The following is a 20044-nucleotide window of genomic DNA, read 5'->3' as shown; positions in this document are numbered from 1 at the left end:
GTAATTCCTCCATCACAAGGTCCGGACTTCACTGTCGCTCCATTCCAATGTGTTTTATTTTAGTTTTGAGCTGCTAACATCAAGAACTGTTTATAATACGTGAAATATTTAGCTAATTTCTGTTTTTGAAAAAGCTATCACCAGGGCTGCACTCATGGTACATTCAATGGTAAATGGGAATTTCTATCTTTTGACTGGTGAAAAACGCAGATAAGAAGTCAAATTTCATTATCTGGATATAAAACATAAAACTAAATTATTTCTTATGTTAAGTGAAATCAATGCCTCCTGGTGAGATTTGATGTAATGTCACAGCATATTGCAAGAGCTGAAGAGTTTCAGTATTCTAATTCTGTGGTATAACGAATGCAGCATCATCTAAAACTGAAGCAGAGACAATGTGCAGATGGGCTGGATAACTTTGTTAGGTCATGTAACTTCACCCTGCAATGGCTCCATGATTGTCACCTTTTCAGATATATGGCCCAAAACAAAATACCAGAGTTGTGTTTCTTCAGGTTTTTAAGTTGTTAGAGAGTTCAGACACACAAATATATGCTCTCAAGCACAGAAAAAGGGTATTTTCTGTAATATGTCCACGTTAGCAATTTATTTTCTAAAAATCTGTTCTCACTCCAACTTACTACATATGTTCAGTTTTCAACACTCTTAATATCCCCTTTAATGGTAATTTCTTGACATGCAAGGAAGTTCATGGTAACCTAAGAGAAAGAGAAGAGTTTTGCAATAAAATTGTATAATAATGTAATAATGTTTGCCTAATCCTAACCAACCAGCAACAGAAAATGAAAGTGAAACAGTAACTAACACTTAGCATCCTGACTGGGAGTCAGGAGACAAATTTCTCCGCCTGTTCTCCAAACACTGACTGTGTCCTCAGCAAAGAGGATGCAGCCATAAATTAGTTTCCTATTTGCAGAAGCAATTTGTTGTAAAGGGCCATCTAGGCCATTAAATGTCACATTAAATGTCAGTATCTGAGGTGATGATTTAGGGGTGAGAATGTATTTAATCAGTTAAGGCTCACAATAAAACTTGTAATAGTTGTGTTCTTTTTAAAGGTCTAAAACCTAGTAATGTGACAATTAAGCCACAGAAATTGTGAGATGACAACATTTTTACTTTGCCTGTTGTTTTGCATAGAGCAGCATTCATAATGCCAATGCGCAACCGTGTATTTATTAGGAAATAAATGATATCAGTTATATGATGAAGTCGATTTGATACAACCAGGACACACTAAATAAATATCGCCTGCTGTGATTGCTGGTTGATGCAACCATATTTGCTGATATGCTGATTGCAGTCAACAAACCAAACATTGACAAATATCCATGTAAGCCAATAACATGTGCATCTCCAGTCACCAGTTTTTCAGCCTTTATTGTAAATCTGTTGTTCTGTGGACCAACATAGTCATTACACACTCTGGAGTGAGACTACTTTGGTTTGCATGCATAACCCGATCATATGTCATCCACCTTGTACGTCTGGATTAAGAAACCTTTGAATTGAAACAGAAACTCTAGTTTTAAAATCTTGTATAAAGTTTGCACATAATATGAGGGTTTCTTTTTCCTTGTTTGTAAAACGGTATTTTCACAATGTGGTTTTGCTGTAATTTGTAACAGAATGTTTTCCAACCATCACATTAAATTTGTTTGTGGTTCTCAGAGCTCAGAAAACAAACATTTAAATCCAAGAGTTCTGTCTCTCCAGCAGGGCTACACATCATAATTAGCAATAAGAGACGAAAAAAAAGTTACAGTTTCTTGCCTGCAAACATTTTCATTCACTTCTCTTGTAATGTTAAGGAGAAAACTGGAAGTTATTTTAAAGCCACCAAGAATAAAACCAACACTGTTTCCATAGATAGACATCATTAGTCGCAAACAATAGCTGAAACAAGCCTTTAACCACAGGAAGCAAGATGATTAGCTTTATCTGCTAAGAATATAATAACTACCGCATACCGAGAAAAATTTGACACTCTCCACACTCACACAGAAAAACACAGCTCCTTCTTCCTACATATTACTTTATCATCAAGAAATACACCAGAGTTGGTGCTGCAAATCTTGGGCTTTTTTAAACCTCCACCCAGAAACTGCAGCAGTTAGGCTACATTCTTCTAGAAGACTAATTAGTAAGAATCACTGTGTGTCCATCCATTTACTGCAAATCCTCCCATTCATTTAACACAATGCTCTTCCCATCCATTTCTACTTTCTTTTTTATCTGTCTCCCGTGAACCATCATTTAGGACAAAACAGATGCTGGTACGCCTGGTGCTACTGTGATCCTTTGTGTGATTGCTCGTGTGTGCGTATGAGAGTGTATTGGAGAGGAAAGTGAGCAGCAGAGCCAGTAATAATTCGAATATTTAATGGGAACCCCAACTCAAAAAAAGAACATTAAAATCTATTAATGTATTCCTACCAAACATGTACTTGATCAGTCACGCATGGTAGTGATACATATTGCATGTGTAGCCCCATTACACACCATCCACCCACACATATGTGCACCAGTATTTTTTTTTGAGTGTCGTCACTGACTCAGGCCAGTAAGGGGGTAAAGGCCTTTAGTGTTGCTGAATGGTTCCCGAACACACACACACACAAAATGACACTTAAACATGCATTCAAAACATATAGCATCACCTGATGTATTGCCATAAAGGAAAATGTTCTATTACCTGTCTGTGGCGATGTACAAGAGAAGAGAAGCCAGGAGGCTTTGATTGGAAGCCCTAAAAAAACTATGTCTGAGTCTTATGTATTCACACGTGCCAGGCAGGACACAGGCCCTTTATGTTGTTCTGCTGTCTGCAAAACTAAGCATACACAGATAAAAATTTGAGAGGAGAAATAACATGAAGGAAAAACTGAGAATAACAGGAAAGACTGATCATTTTCTTTACCTCACAATGTAACTACAGAACTCATGCAAACAAATCAGACACACACAGCTCAACTTAGGACTCAGTTAAAATCATATGTAGCCTATGGCTATGGCTGTCTGTATGTTTAATTGATTGAATGAATGAAGCTCCCTCAGGCCAGGTCAAATCATGCTGTTTTCTATCATTCCTGTCACCGCAGCAGCCTTTAAATCTCCATATACTCAAATTTCGTTCTTCAGTCTGCATGCATGCTAAAAACTAGGATTATATTCACACTGACCTCCACCAGCTTAGATTGGTTATATATACCGTTATACTGCAACAGTGTTGTTTGAATTAGTAGTCATATGGATGAGACAACACTAAATGGCTAAATCATTCATGAGTGAGGAAGGCTATGTTTTGTTTGTTTGTTATCTGAGCCAGTTAGCTTACCCAAAAACTACAAGCCGAATTGTATGAAAAATGATGGAAAGTTGGCGTCTTAGGAAAGGCGGAAGACATTAAAGGGCAGATGACTTGAAACACATGAAATACTTCAAATTTGCTCCTCTTAGGGCACAAGGAAAGTGAAGTGGGACATTGTGCTGGACAACAGCAAAGAAAACGTTTGTTGTTGTTGTACAATTTTCTAGCTTTTAAAACCACATGGTTTTGCACTGTGACCAGTGTGGTTTTTCATATTCTGTCATGAAATCAGATTTGATGTGGATATTTTCTTGCTGCCACGATATCCTGTCTCCACACATCCCTTTCTATCTCCTACATTTTTCCATTCCATAGCATTAGCCCTAACTAAGCCTTTTACAAAAACAATGCAGTCTTGTTACTTCTGTGTCACATCCAACAATCATCAGCTGCTGAAGATGCCAACTTTTTGCCTAAGACAAGTAGCTTTAGCTCAAGTCTTCAAGGATATCATAAATAGAAATATGAATTCAGAGTCAAATCTTAGACCTGTCCTCTGGAAACAAGAACAAGTGACCCAGTATATAGTCAGCTTATGAAATTATTAGCTCGCTGGCTACAAAGTGTACACTTGCTGACTAACAAAGATGATAAGCTCTGCCCTGTACACATCAAAGACCTTCTGATTTAAACATTAAAATTAGTAATAGATTGTGAAACTGTATAAATGAAGTGTGGTAAAAAGTTACGCTGTGTATTATTAATCAGTTCAGAATTCTAAACTTTTCTAGTTTCCTTTCATACAGATGACCAAAGCATTTACATTTTATTCTATTGCTTCCTGTATCTCCGGCTTCTGTGATAGTGATTATTTAATTCTGTTGTTGCCTTGCTGTAAAATTAATTGTGCTGCTGCCAGCAACCAAATATCCCCACAGGGAACAACTAAGTTTCATCTTAATCTTATCTCTCATGACTCAGCTCACTTCAGTTCATTTCAGCTTCTCTGTGCCAAATCTAGTTTCCCACATTTTTTCCCCAGACAGGGTTTCCCTCTCTTACTAAATGCTTTTCACGCTCCTAAAATGCATTCTTCCTTCTCCCCTTACTGCACCTTCCCTGCGTGACTGCACTCTGTGCCCACAAAACCCTGACAGATATGGGAGGGCAAGACCACTACTGTGAATTTCAGTCACTTATACAACATTTTTAATGAACTGGCAGCAGAGAAAAGCCAGTCTTATGTGGGAAGATGGATGTGTTGGGCACACAGGGAGGGAAGGAGAAACAGGAGAGAAGAGAGGATTACAGGTGAGGAGATTGATAGAATAAAGCTAAAGGGGGGGGGGGGGGTAGTTGGGCACAAAAATGGAGGTGAATGTAGATGAATCAAGAGAAAAATGTGGATATGAAAGAAAAAAAATGAAGATGGCCATCTCTTCCCATAACTAACCACGTCAGTCCTCTGAATGTTTTAAAGAGATGGCTCATAAACACACTCAGCACTCTGAAAAACAATGGTTGCCTCTTCTACATAGGAGAACAGCCAGTCAGAAACAAAAGACAAAAGAAAAACCGTGAGGAAGGAGAAGAAAAAAAAGATTGGAAGAAACTCCCAGTGTATTAAAAAAAAAAAAATCCCATCACTATGGCAACCCTGGCAGAGGAGGGAAGGTAGCATACCAGAAAGATGGGGGAAAAAATGGGATGGGAAAGAAGAGAGTGAAGGTAAAGAGTGGAAAATAGAAGTGTCCAGGAAAGGAAAGATTGATAGAGCATCAAAGATTGAAAGATGGAGAGAAATTAAGGCTTGTGAGGCTGAAACTCAATGCAGTGCAAGTCGATGCTGCTTCATTTTAATGAGCTGTGCGTTTGTAGTATGTTCCTCTCATTATAAATTAAATCTAACAGTCAGATTAAAGTCCACAATGCATTTTTAATTGTCTTTGCTCAGTAAATTCAAGATACGCAGTCAGAATAAAAATCTTATTCAACCTAGAGTACATCTAAGGAGTTTATATGGCTAATTATAGAAGTGTTCAGTGTGGCAGTATTAGAACTCTGTGTGTGTGAGAACAGTGAATCAGAGCAGATTACATGGAAGTTTGCTGATATTACACATCAAAGTGTGTTTAAAGGTGTTGGGAAGGGTACTCCAGAGTGTTAAACCTTTTGAACCTCCATCGTGAGCAAAAAATCGGAATGCCACGAATAATGTCACTTTTGAGAAGAAGTCTGCTAAAGACTTTGTAGAATAAAAAGAAATGAGAAAAAAACTAAAAAAAAAACAGGAAGTTAGAAATAAGTGGATCTGCAAAAACTCTTCACAGTCTTCATCTCTGCTACCCCTGAGTCCTCAACAGAAATGCGGAGAGTTTCACATCAGTGATGAAGATACAACAAAGACTCCATATCAAGCCTTTTTCACACTTGAGATATGGAACATTAATATGTTAATCAATATGTTAAAGCAATGTTGCTCAGACAGTGGTAATTTTTCCATTAATGTTTCTCATGCGTCATTCAGACATGCTTGCGAAAGAGACCGAAAGGGCCAAAGTCCACATTCAGTCATTTCTGTTCACGTGGGATTGAGTGGTTTATAAAATAAGGTATATTTGTGATAGTCTTCATAGTCACACTTCTCTCACAACAGCATGTCATATCACCACAACAGTTCATATATTTGTGCCAAGCGTGAAGTGGTTGTGTAAAACAAAGTGGATAAATATACTACTCTTGTATATGCTTTAGCTGATTAAGTAGTTGAGTTATACACACGAGGCTCTAATTCAGCTGGAGTAAAACTGTAGTTATCAACTTAAGTAAAAAGAGCTTGATCTTTTCCTTCACCTGAGGAAAAGCCTCTGTGCTGTCAATGCTGTTTGATAGGTGAGGAGCCACATCACCTCAAGTCCTCATGGAGTTAACATTTTTCTCAAGCCATATTGTCACAAATATTCACATCAAGCTAACGTACATGTTGTAATGTGTTGAATAATGCTGGTGGACATAATATTGATAAACTGTTTGACAGAGAATGTCCCAGCTGCAGTTCAAACCCTTTTGACTCAGATGATGTGAAAAAATGACAGCTAATTATCGTATAAAAAACAATGAAGGAATAAAGTTGAAACAGCGCTGTTATCTATTTAATTAATAACAAAATCTGTCGGATTCCTCTGACCAGCTTATCAGAAGCCAAATTAACCCACCACTACTGTGTGTCCCCATTATTGTGACTGCAGCAGTTCAGACTTGGACAATGTTGAAAGTTATATGTATGTGTCACCGGTTCCGATCTAGTCAAAATGTCACAAAATGTTACAGAAAAGCACCGGGATGGTAATTGAAACATGATGCTGATACGTTCCGTTGCTCACTGATTAATGGAAAGCACAGCCAGTGTGAAACGTATTTAAGACTGTTACTATGCTTCTCAACTGGTAGTGAACTTTCAAGTGACTGTGAGACTTTAAGATAAAGCTCCATTAGAAATCATGTATTGCTATCTCTAGTACTGCACCATTTGCCCTTTCTGAACAGTTTAACCGCTGGTCATTGCTCATTGTGTGTCCCAACAAAGATGTGCTTTTTACAAAGTAGGAAACTGTTACATTACTATTGATATCTTAAAATTATGTACAAGCATTATGCTTTCAAACTACATATATTTTGTGAAGTCTAACAATTAAAGGTCCCATATCAGCAAACAAAAAAGTCCCGTGCATCCATAAAACATGCCTTAAGAATGTCTGTTATATGTCATGTAGTGGTAAGATTGCCACCTTTCATGTGGGTGACTTGGGTTCAATTCTCCTGCATGAAAGGTATTACCTCCAGTAGGGGTCCTCAGGCAAGACCCCCTTACTCTACATGCCTACCAGTGTAAGTTGCTTTGGATAAAATCTTCAAAGCATAAATAAAACAAGACAACAAGTCCTGACGTTCCCATATATGGGCGATGAAGGAAGAAAATGTTATCCGAAGGACCAAAAGTAGACCTTCCCTGAAGGCTCAATGTATGTTTCATTCAGAGTGTTGCACAGACCAACTGACAACTTGTTATGGACGTCAAGAAACTTTTGCTATCTACCTACTGACACTGTTATGGTCACAACCAGCACAGGACATAGCGGATGATGTAAATGTCCTCTTTGATGTCCATGAATATCTGTTGTTTGCTGGGATGCCATTGAAAGTGAAATTGACATTGACTGTTAGTGATGTCATGCATCAGTGATTGTATTTCCTGACTATTTACAACTGTTATCAGTAGTTTTATTTGGTGCATTTACACGTTAACATTTGCAAATTAGCATAAACAAAAAGGACATTCCAAAGGCTGCCAATTATCCAACTTTTTACCTGATTTTGCTAGAGTTGAAGGTTGCCAAAGTTCAGAAAGATTCTGATTATCTCAAATTCATCCAAAGCCATTACAATAAGCACATTTTTAGACAAAATGCCACCAAACGTTAGCAACAGAAATAAGATCAGGGATCACCAAAGTCGATCAGATTCATCCTCTTTTCATTTCAAGACTCTTTTCAGAGTCAGTGGACATGGTTCATAAAGAGCAAATCCAGATCAGAGATGGGTCATTACGCTTTAAAATGCAACTCAAAATTTAAAATTCAGCTCACGCTGATTAATCCCAACACTTCTCACCATCTCTCATTTTCTCTTCCCTTCATTGTGGCTTCCAGAACTCTCTCGTCTTACAGTCTCTCAACCCAGCCCTGTCCCTTTTCCTCCTAAGCTTCCATCATCATTTCATTTCTTCCCTGGTGGCCGTCTTCCTCCTTCCTTTCTCTCCGTCTCCTCGGGGTAAAGATGCATTAAATAATTCAGTGCGGGGCTTGTGGTGCCCAGACGTTTCAGTCTCACTCATCAGTGTGTCAGCTCATTATGCCTAAAGAACGCCACTGTGGCCTAATCTCCAGTGACATGCCGCAGTTACCCAACTGGTGTAGAACATCAGCATTTTCAAACACACACTGGTGTAAGCAGTTGTAACTGCATCAAACAAAAGGGCATGGTCTGGATCCTTGTAGTCTATCGCAATGTTGCAGCTAGGAAGTCTCAAGAAGTCATTTGGTTAAATAAAAAGTCTAGCTTTGTTGATCTAACTATTGATTAAGATGTTTCATGGTCGTGTGGGGTCGAGAAAGTTGAACCAGCTCGACTCTGAACAACATCAACTGGAGAGAAGGCAGACCTTTCCCATTTAGTCTTTCCCTCCCATCATTTCCCAGCTATTCTATTGATCAAAACACGCATTCTAAACCAAAATAGGCGTCAATTATAGAGTGCAAATTGATAAATTTATGCCCAGGGGAACACTCTTATGGAAAAATGTGTGTTTCAGAATTGTAATTGTCTATATTCTATGTTGGGAGATGATATTGGTGTGTAATGAATTTATGATTACAATAGCTTCTCATTCCCTCATTAAATGGGGTAATTTAGAGCTCATTAATGTATAGGGAAGTTGACTTGTGGTGCTGTGGCTTGACCTCAAGGAAAATCACCTGAGAATCTCGAGACTTTGAAAGCCACCATTAAAAGCATTGCAATCCCTTTAACATACAATAAGAATTCAGCATAAATGCTTAGGGTATAAACACGATGAATCATTGTATTCAGCTATTGCACGTGGACTGATAATTACTTACTTACTAAAGCAAATAATTAGATTTGGGGTTTTTATCAAAACTGAATTTAGCATGTAACTCAATCTCCAAATCACTCATAGCGTCCATTTAGATTTACTAAATGCTAATGTAACTTCTTTATACTCAGTAAGAAATTACACCCTCAAAATGATCTTCAAAATGGCTACAATTTCTTGGATAGGTGCAACAACATCTTTGCCACTGTTGCCAGCTGAGACTCTAGAAACTAAGTGCAGTCCATGGAATACAAATATCCAAAATCTTTTGTCATTTCATAAACAAATATACATATGAGATTTTAGATGAATGCCAAGACAGCTCCTAGACATAAAACCAACATATTTCGATTGCCCTCTGGTGGCTAGTTGTAGTGCAGGTAACAAACACTGACTCGACCTGGCTTTTGACATTTTAGTGGAACAGTGCAACACGAGGTGTATGCAACAACAACCCAGTCAAAGAAAACTACACAAGTTTGAGCTGTTGAAGGTTCAAAGTATAATTTTTTACACCATGATTAGTTCAAGAGTCGAAAATGCTACAGGTGCCAGAGGTGTACAAATTAAGAATGTGTAACATGTCCACTTATTGTCAACCCTTTGCTTGAAGGATTGGGCTCTTGATTAATGCAAACGCACATGTCAGTGAAGGATTGACTTTTGCTCCGCTAATATAAACAAATTCAGATCATGATCCCAAAAAGCCTAGAGCATAAACGTGGAGGCCTAGTCAAAAGCCCATAGAGAAATGACCAATGAGTTGCTCTACTGAACCAAAACGACCAATCAGAAATAACCTCCAAGCCATTGGAGGAACAACATTAATCTTACATTTACATAAATGTAAATATAAAATAAGATATAACATTTTTTGTTTGGCACTCAAGCAAATCACAGCGACTGCTGGGTAATGTTGCTATCTCTTGTGAAATGATGAACCGTTGTTAAGTTCTTTCCTTCTCTGTTTGCAGTTCCCTTTGAAATGAGCTTTCTTACTTAACATGGCTGAGCAGCCTGAGCAGGCCATTTTACAGGAAACTACAAAGCAACCATAATGCACCCTTAAAGGTAACCAATACTAACTTTTAATTACATGTGTGATTTTGTTGAGTGCTTTGGTCTTTTGCCTCACAAAGAACCACTTAAATATCCAAGCCATTCACTAAAGCATTTGGGAGCATGGTCAATGTTTAAAGTGGTACAGTAAATCCAGTGAATCTCCAAATAACACCTATCCAGGCCATGACTTCCTTCTCTGTGTACCGGTCATTGTTTGAACGTACACCCATCTTAAAAAGCTAACATAATGTCCTATGACAGCCAACTGTTTCAAGGTTGTATTTCAGCAAATGTGTTTCTTCCTGTATGCTCTCCAAATGGCATGCAGCCAAAACCTTTCGAACATGATTGGTCAAGTCCTCACGAATCTTGTATAAACTTCCAATAACAGAATCTTGTCCCTATTTTACACGTTTTGCATATTCATTTTTTAGATATCTATTTAAAGAAATTGGTTAGGCTCATTCCCCAGATGTGAAATATTCCTTATTTACATGATCTACAAGCAATAGGATTAATAGAGAACTGCTTCAACCCAGGGGCTTTTATGCATGTAATGCGCTGAGTCTTTGTAATGGCTATGGTTTTATTAGATCATTATAGGAAATACCCTAAATCAATGTTTTATGCTGTTTTATGGCAATATTTGACTTAAAGGATTATTGCATCAATGTGATGAATTACCTTGATTTGTCAGGCATTTAAATTAGTCAGAGACAGACATTGCAATCTGTTATTTTATCTATAAACAAATTCCCCCATGAAGTCCCTGTAGATTTACAAGTGCAGGCTAATAAGTATTGATAAAGCAATATAACATGTACCATAGAAGCATAAGATGGTACTCTGCCACAAAGGCATGTAAAACTGCCCATTACAAAGAAGATCATCAAAGTTACTGGGACTTGTGAATAATGACCACGTTTAGAGATGTGGTGTTCAATCAAGACGGAGCTCCACAAGAGTAGCTTTTGTTCAATGCCCATAAGCACATAAGAAAGATTAAGGCAAACAGCCAGGGCTCCTCTGCGAGCCACAGAGCACAGTTTTATTTATGAATTTAATTTGTGTTTTTCTTTAAGAGGCACTTGGCTGCATGCCTTGACACAGAGGGGAGTTAGGACCCAGCAGAGGACGGCCAGGGAGCGCTTTAAATTAGAAGCAGACTTCTGCCTCTTTCTCTCTCTCTGTCTGTGTCTACCTCTCTTTCCCAAAAGACAAAGAGGCGTGGAGGAAGCGAAGGGAGAGGGAAGAAGAGAGAGACGGAGGAGTCTGGAACTGGTTTTGTAGCCACATCTTGTAGGAAATCCTGTACAGAGTGAGTTAACGAGGGACACCAAAACCGCGAGCGCCAGGACTCCCCTTCCTGCACTCAGTGTGTATGTGTATGTGTATCAGAGAGTACAATACGCATCCTCACATATGTCCCCACACAGCCAGTACTGTTTGAAAAGGAGAAAGGTTTCATGCATAAACACAGGGAAAAGTTAGTAAACTAAACAACATATGAATACATAAAGACACATATTACAAACTTACAGTCCAATCCAACTTTATCTATATAGCGCTTTAAAAACAACATAGTTGGTCAAAGTGCTGTACACATATACTTACAAGTGAAACATAAAAACAAAACAATAAAAAGTCACAGTAAAAACACCTCGAATTGAATTAAAAGTCAATGAGAAAAAAAATTTGTTTTAAGAGAGGAGCCTTAAGAAGTGAGTCAGCCTGCCTGATGTGCAAAGGTAATTCATTCCACTGTTTTAGGGGCAGTGATTGAGAAGGCATGGTCCCCTCTAACCTGAGAGAACGTGAAGGAGCGTACGGCTGAAGCAGGTTAAACAGATACTGTGAGGCAAGGCCATGAAGACATTTAAAAACAAAAATCAACTCTAAAACTAACTGGAAGCCGATGAAGTGATGCTAGAACTGGAGTAATGTGCTCAGGTTTTTTGTACCAGTTAGGAGTCGAGCAGCAGCATTCTGAACCAGCTGTAGACGAGCAAGTGATGCTTGACTTAACCCAGAATAAAGTACATTGCAGTAGTCTGAACGAGTTGTGCTAAAAGCATGGATTGAAATCTCAAAGTGATGCAAAGAAAAAAATCTTTTAGCTTTAGTAAGCTGTCTCTGTTGAAAAAAGCTGGACATGACCACTAACCTGTGCATCAAATTTGAGATTGCCGTCAAGCTTTACACAGAGGTTTGTTGTAAGTGGTGTCAAATGTTGACTTAACAAGCCAAAGTCAGCAAGTACTGTGGAGCCATCTGAAGGCCCAAACAACATAACCTCAGTCTTATCATATTTCAAGTGCAGAAAATGCATTGACATCCATGCCTTAACTTCTGAAATGCACTCGAATAGTGGATCTGCAGAATATCCATTTTCTTGGTTCAGTGGCATATAAATCTGACTATCATCGGCATAAAAATGGAACGCAATACCAAATTTCTGAAGAATTGATCCAAGAGGAAGTAAGTACAGGCAGAAGAGAAGAGGCCCAAGAATAGAACCTTGAGGCACTCCACTCGTGAGAGGCGCGGGAGAGAACTCAGCAGTTCTAACACAGATACAAAAATTTCTTCCTGATAAGTAGGACCCAAACCACTCTAAAACACCACACTGAATTACCCACCCAACTCTCCAGACGAGACAGAAGTATCTGATGGTCCACTGTATCAAAGGTAGATGTTAGATCCAACAGAACCAAAACAACACAGCGACCAGAGTCTGTGGCTAAAAAAACATCATTAAGAACTCTTAATAGTGCTGATTCGGTATTGTGATGGGTTTTAAACCCAGATTGGAAAACTTCTAAGATGTTACACCTGATCTAAAAATGGTTTCAACTGGCAATAAACAATTTTCTCCAAGACCTTAGAAAGGAAAGGAAGCTTAGAGATGGGCCTAAATTTAGAAAGTGCATTGGGTCTAAGTTAGGCTTCTTGATTAGTGGTGTCACCACTGCATGTTTAAAACTCGTAGGTACAACCCCATTTGTTAAACTGTCATTTAGAATCTTGAGTACATATGGTGTTATGGTAAAAAAAAAAAAACTCTTTAAAGAGACAAAACAATACAAACTTGTATTGCATCACCAGCAGATGCATGTACATGCAGAAATCAGGGGCACACCTCTTAAGGGACCAGACAGGGTTTCCCTCTTCCCAAATTGTATGATTTTTCTTGATTGCAATATACACACACACACCAAAACAAATGAGCAGAGAGACCTCCCTGAGTGCTTGTATATAAGATGAAACAATGCTGTGTTGATCTGTGATAATATAAGAACTAATAAGGACCAGATCTTATAGAATAGTACACAACACTTTGTACACACATGTGCATACAGTCAGAGTGAAAGTGGAAGTGTGAGGACATGGAGGATGATACATTTGAAATATTAATTAAGACAAAAAAGCTGATCTCACTCTCTTTCTCGTCCTGCACGTGGGACGATCTGCACCCTTAGATGTAGCACACGTGTATTTTTCTCCCAGAAATGATACTGTCACATTTATAGAAGTGTGAGAGCCTCAGAATGCAATATGTGACATGGAAGGAGAGGGTTAACTGTTTGCATGTTGGTGTCATTTGTATCTGTGCGAGGTTGTCAATGTGATGGAGTTTTGGCTGATTCTACTGAGCTGTTGTTCCTCAGTGGCAGTGCCAGGTGGTAGGCTTTAATTGGATATAATTCTTTTATTACATTTCCTTCACTTTTTAAAAAATCTGCAAACATTTCAACCGATACAATATACAGTACTATAGCTCAAAATGGAATATCATAATACAGTGTAATTTTTTACCCTTAGAGCTAATGCAAAGTTAACAAATTTGAACATGACTGTAGATGAACTGACCTGAATCATTCAAGACATTTTTACTTTTCATGACATTAAAAGAGCAGATGTGAATATTCTCATGTTAGAAATAGGTCAAATTACTATGTATGATGTGAAAGAGGTCATTGCAGAATTCAGTACTGGTAATGTAGTCATCTTTCTGCTCAAATGTTTGTTTATTAACCACCAAATGTATAGTATGCTTGTTTCACCTCCAGTCAATGACCACATGTCCAGTTGCAGCATGCAGCTGTTTTCAAGAGTAAAACCATTCTAAAACATAAAGAAAGCCCCACCGTTTTTCAATCACACAGCACAAAGCAGCATAAAGACAACGTTTACAACAAGATAGTACTTTTTTTTTCTCAAGACATATCCTGTCAAAAGAGACTGAGTATTAAACTTACATTTACAGAAGCATATTTCCAAAGCCATTTTTTAGGGGCTGCATGCGTTACCAAAACACAATGTCCGATTCAGATTACAAGCCCATGTGGCAGTACGGCAGGTATACTCTGGAGAACTCACATCAAGTGAGTGTGCATGCTGATAGCAGTTACTGTTTCATAATCTTCTGCTGGCCTTTGTGTTTTATTTGGTGTATCTTATTGTTTTAGTTCAGATTCAGGCTCGCCGATCCCACTTGTTATGCTAAGCTAAGCTTAACTAAGCTTAACTAAGCTTAACTAAGCTTAGCTAAGCTACTTACCCTCACTCTTGGTAGTAAACCCCTCAACACTCATCTCTGTTCTCAAAGTGACTTATATAGAAGTTGGCTTTGTTGGAACTGTTGGAAATCTCATCCTGATTGAACTGTGGAAATTTCACATAATCATGAGATTGCATCTACCTATTATAAGGTAGCCATATCCTAAATTAATGTATCTATTACTATTTCTATTGCGAGCATGTTTAAAAAAAAAATTGAGCATCTCATTTTACAGAAGAGGACTTGAAATTTAAGTTTAAGTAAAAACTTATCAAGAAAATGCTTGGTCACAAATCGAGTGAGAAAAGTAATCACTTTCTTCTATAATTACACTTATTCTTAAACCAGAAGTCACCCTCATCTGACCACTGGAGAAAGTGCAGGTTGCACTTCCCCTTTGGCTTCATTTGACAGACCCAAGGAATATATTTATTTATAATACTATATTTTATGTACTATCAAGTATTCTGAGCTAGAAAAGAACAGGAGAAAAAGACAAACAAACTATATAGGTTTGTATACAAGTAAATGCGTCCATCCCTTTCTCATCCCGACAGTCTCATACTGTGGCATTTCCTCAGGACTCCTGGAAACAGACTCATTAAGAGGGAAGCATTTAGTGTTAATTTTTAATGCGGTGAGAACATAGTGTGAAACAGTGCATTTCTGCATGATCACCAACATTTCTGGATTAACCTTAAATGAATAAACGTTAATGATAAACGTTAAACCAGACTAAAATATTTTTTTCCTAAACCTAACTAAGATGTTTTGGATCCTAAACCTTACCGGGAAAATTATGTTCCTGAAACCTAACAATCAAGAACAACGTCTCAGCCTAACCTAACAGCAAGAAAAATTAAATAGAAAGTAAATAAACAACAAGGACATGAAAAAATAATAGCCCAAGGTGGCATTGAACTCACATTCTAGGGGTGTAGATCCTGTCATTTTCCCCAAACCTGTTCTTCAGCTGCCTGATTAAAAGCCTTGTCACTCAAGAATTACATTTCAGAAGCAGTATTTGATGTCCTAGGAATCAAAGTATCAGTTCTCTTCAAGATTAGAAACATAAATATACAAGAAAATATAAACCTTTTACATAATTATATGATTTGTCGTGTACTTCTTTCATATTTATTGTACAGCGCGGAGAGTGGTATCAGTCCATCTAGCTGACCTCCGTTAGTTCTGTTTTGAATCAGTATATGTTTCATACGATCAACTGGGCTTATTATTATAAGTGAATATGATATGAAAAGGTTGTGCACTTCAGAATAGAAGCTCAGCACAGCATAGATCATTATAAAAAGATGGTGCAATCAGTCAGCCCTGCTTAAAATTTTCTAACTGGTTGCTTTCTTTGTAAATCAAAAGGCACTTTGATCTGAATTTATATATATATATATATATATATATATATATATATATATATATATATATATATATATATATATATATTGATAGATGATTTGACTATTCTAAGAGAGCAAAGCACATGTGCAACTTATAACATAATAAAGCCTGTGTTCTATTTCAGTGTCCCAGTAAGCAATGCCAGTGCTCAATACCATTACCCACAAAGTAGAACACCTAGATAACTGCAGTCATTATTAATGTTTTTACTTACACGTTATCAAGCTCATGGTCAATGACTTGTTAACCTAATTCTTTGCTAACCTTTTACGGTACACAGCTCAAAATACACCTAACACCACTAAATATAGAATATTTCTAACATTAAACATTACTTCCACTAACTGGAGACTCATACATATCCTCATATCATTTTATGCAAAACTCAAATGACTAATACTACTTAAGTGAAGTACAGCTGTATCAACACATTCACAAGGGTGACTTTATCATCAGGTGCTAATGCACTGTTCTGTTACATTCTCCATTTGTCAGTCTAACAGATTACACCTGTTTCACATGACCTTAAAACCCCCTTTAAATCGGGTAATCTTCAGGCTCATGGGACTTGATCCCATTCATTCCTCAGCTGATCCCAGCGCAGGTGTAGCTCTTAAAAGGATACCGAGGCTCAGCAATCTAAGAAAATGCAGCGATCTGATTCTGGAGCAGCCATCACACAGGCACCCCTGGGACATTAAGCTCTAATGGCTGCGAAACTGTAAATGTCACTGTGATTTGGGCCGAGCGCCAAAAGGGAGAGAGTAATAGTGTGTTTGCATGCATATGTGTTTGTGTATATGTGTGTGCGTGAGTTTATTGTCATGTCAATGCCACAGGCAGCGAAAAAACAGATCACAGTGAAAGGGCACTGAAGTGAAGCGAAGTAATTATAGTTTGACAGATGAAATGCACACATATCAGGCCTTTTACCCCCATTCATTAGTTTCCTAAGAGCACACCAGAATATGTCAAATGCACAAACTTAACCTTCATTTATAAGATCCCAAAAGCTTTGCATTGGACACCTGTGGCCACTCTGGGCTTCCTTTTTCAAAATGTGGGGCTTGATCTCAGACAGAGACAGATCATTCACAGATTTTATCAGCTGTATCCAGACAGATACCTAAGCTTGTGATGCCATGAAAAAAGAAAAATTCTAGTTTTTAGCTAAAAGTTGACGTATACATATTCTTTCACAAGTTTTGATTCAATGTCAGTATGTTTGGTGTGTATAACATGTTAACTATGGTATGGTTAACTATGGTTTAAACATGTCACTGATGGAAAATAGCACTGAAACTGTGTTTCAGCTTGATTTAAAGGCAGAATATCTCTCCAAAGCAGTCAGCCATCTATGAATTACCAATAAGAGTTTGTTTTCAAGTGTAATACAAGGTTGAGAAACTGAGGGAATCTTTCTCTGAATTTTTTAAAGAATCATAACTGAGGCAGCTAGCATTGCATACTGCACCTGTGTTTTAATTCAGTTGGACAATTGTATAGCCCTTTGTCTACTTTATCTTAGCCAATCTGTCAAAAAATTTACAGTAACATAAAAATTTGCACATTCCTGCTTTAAGGCTGCCTAAAGCGTATGCTTGGACCTGTTTATCACAACCTGATTCTTATAACATGATATATGGGGACCACATATGGTCCTAATACGAGGATATGTTTATCTTCAGAAAGCACTTCCTATTTTATACTTATCAGGGTCTACTCATCCAATATAGCCAGGAGAAATTAAGAATGCATACAAAGTCAAAGCTGTGGTCTTAGGCGGTTGAATAAAGTAAACTCCTGCTCTATAATCCTAATGTATTTCCTGGTAACGTCTCAGTAACTGAAGCTAATGTTGATAATGTCATGTTTGCTGAGATGCTACAAAAAATGGACGAAATTAACAAGCAAAGTAGTCCTCGGGAAAAAAACAACACAAAAAAATGATCTAAGAGGCAGTCTTTTGGATTTTACACTGTAAAGGTTGTTCCATGACTTTGTACGAAGCAGCTGTCCAGTTAGTTAGGTTGCTGTCCACCCAAGCGAGGAAGCAAAGGTTCCACATATCAACAAGAGGACAGGAGGCACAGTTAATCACAGCTGGTCTCGAGCCAGAAACTCGTAAAAATCCCATCACCAACAGGATAGCAAGATTTATATGCAAAGATATGCCACCCATCTGTTTTGTTTCAGAATTTTAGCGACCTATGATGGATCTATATAAAGCAATGATAACCACGAAAATCACTTCCTGTAGTAAAGCAAAGGCAGAACACCGGATGAATAATGTGTTTTTTCTAAAGTTGTGTGATTTTTGGAAAAATGTGACAGTACTATCATGGATTATGTGTCCACATACAGATGGAGTATCCAAATTTGTATATTTGTAAAGATAAAAAACAATACTCAGTTCCAAAGCTATCACTGGACAGAAGCTGTTGGGGGAGGGGTTTAGGAAATGGTCAATTGCCATGACAGAGCACTCACTCATGCTTACACACCACATATCCTCATCAATACGACACTATGTTTCTGCCTTCTGTAGCTGCTTCTTAATTGCGAACACCACAGGGGGATTTGTAACAAAACTAATACTGTACATATGCTGGTCCCCGCTGGTGGTCAGCCCCCAGTGCAGACATGGGTGTTGAAATTTATTAGCTTCCACTTTATCTGTATTTACCGGGTTAAACCAGGTTTATTGCACGTGTTCTGGCACAGCAAAGCTTTCAGCACAGTACAGAGCGCGAACTGAGTGAATCACGATCATGTAATCTGCTGTTGTGAAATTATGTTGTGTAATGCTTACATTAACGCGGGAGTTTTATTACTGCTGAAGGTAGAGCTGTAGATCATTGAGGGTATGGACAGGCCACATAGATACAGATGTGCACACAGGATCTCGCACACACACTCGGCTGAGATACCAACAGACATATCATGACTCTTATATAAGTTCCCCGACCCCTGAGGTATTTATATCCCTCGTTTATTATCTATAATAAGACATCTCTCCTTTTTCCTCTTTTTTTTCTGCCCTTCACCAGACTCCACGGTCCTGCTGTACGAATCCTGATTAGTGCCCTGATGACTTGACAGAGAGCGATCGAAATAGAGATCCAGATTCAGAGAGGATGGCGGGGAGAGGTGGAGTGGAAGACAAAAGAGGGCGGAAAATGACAAAGATGTATTTCTCTGCGCGTGAATTATTGACAATAATTGCAAAGTGATATGACTGTCAGCTGATTTGGCACCGCTCATGTTTGTCCCTTGAAAAGTGTGCGCAAGTGCGTTTGTGTCAGTGGAGATAAAACCAGAGGTTAGGTCTGGTGCGTGTCACTGCCGCCTGGGTCCTTCGCCAGTCACACGGCCTAAAAAGGGCACTACTATCAGACAAGCTGCTCACCAACATGTCAACCAGTCTGAGGAAAATCCAACTGAAATTGGGGGGGGGGTGCACTTATCACAAGAACTTTGAGCAGATGATGGAGCATGGATGCGTAAAAATGAATATAACAAAAGAGACTATAAAACAAATTACTTCCACTGTTGAGAAGAAGGGCTGGTTGTGAAAGTTAGGAAGTGAATAGGTCTATAGATATGAACAGTATATGTAAACCGAGGCAGGTAATGAGATTAAGGAGGAAGAGGAGATTGAAGGATTGGCTTTTGATTGCAGCCGTGGTTGAATGCTTTAAGATAACCTGATTTGGATCCCTATGAGAAATTGCTGTGTAAGAATAAGTGTATAGCTTCCCCATCCTTCATCTGTACTCCCACTCCCTTCTGTTGCCACTCTGTGCTGCAAAGCTAAAGTCTACTAGACCCTAATGAGAACAAGCTGGTAGGAAAATCCTGGACCGAGTCCTACATAAACTTACAGCCATCTCACGGAACAGCGCAAAGGAGAGGGGGGCTGGGAAAGAAGAAAAAACTAAAAGAAATAGAGTCTAATACGACAAATTTAGAAAGGACATGTCTATATTCACGTAGG

This window comes from Leuresthes tenuis, unplaced genomic scaffold (assembly GCF_036924035.1).
Source record: "Leuresthes tenuis unplaced genomic scaffold, fLeuTen1.0.hap1 SCAF_20, whole genome shotgun sequence".
Lineage (NCBI taxonomy): Eukaryota > Metazoa > Chordata > Actinopteri > Atheriniformes > Atherinopsidae > Leuresthes > Leuresthes tenuis.
This window is presented reverse-complemented; position numbering follows the sequence as displayed.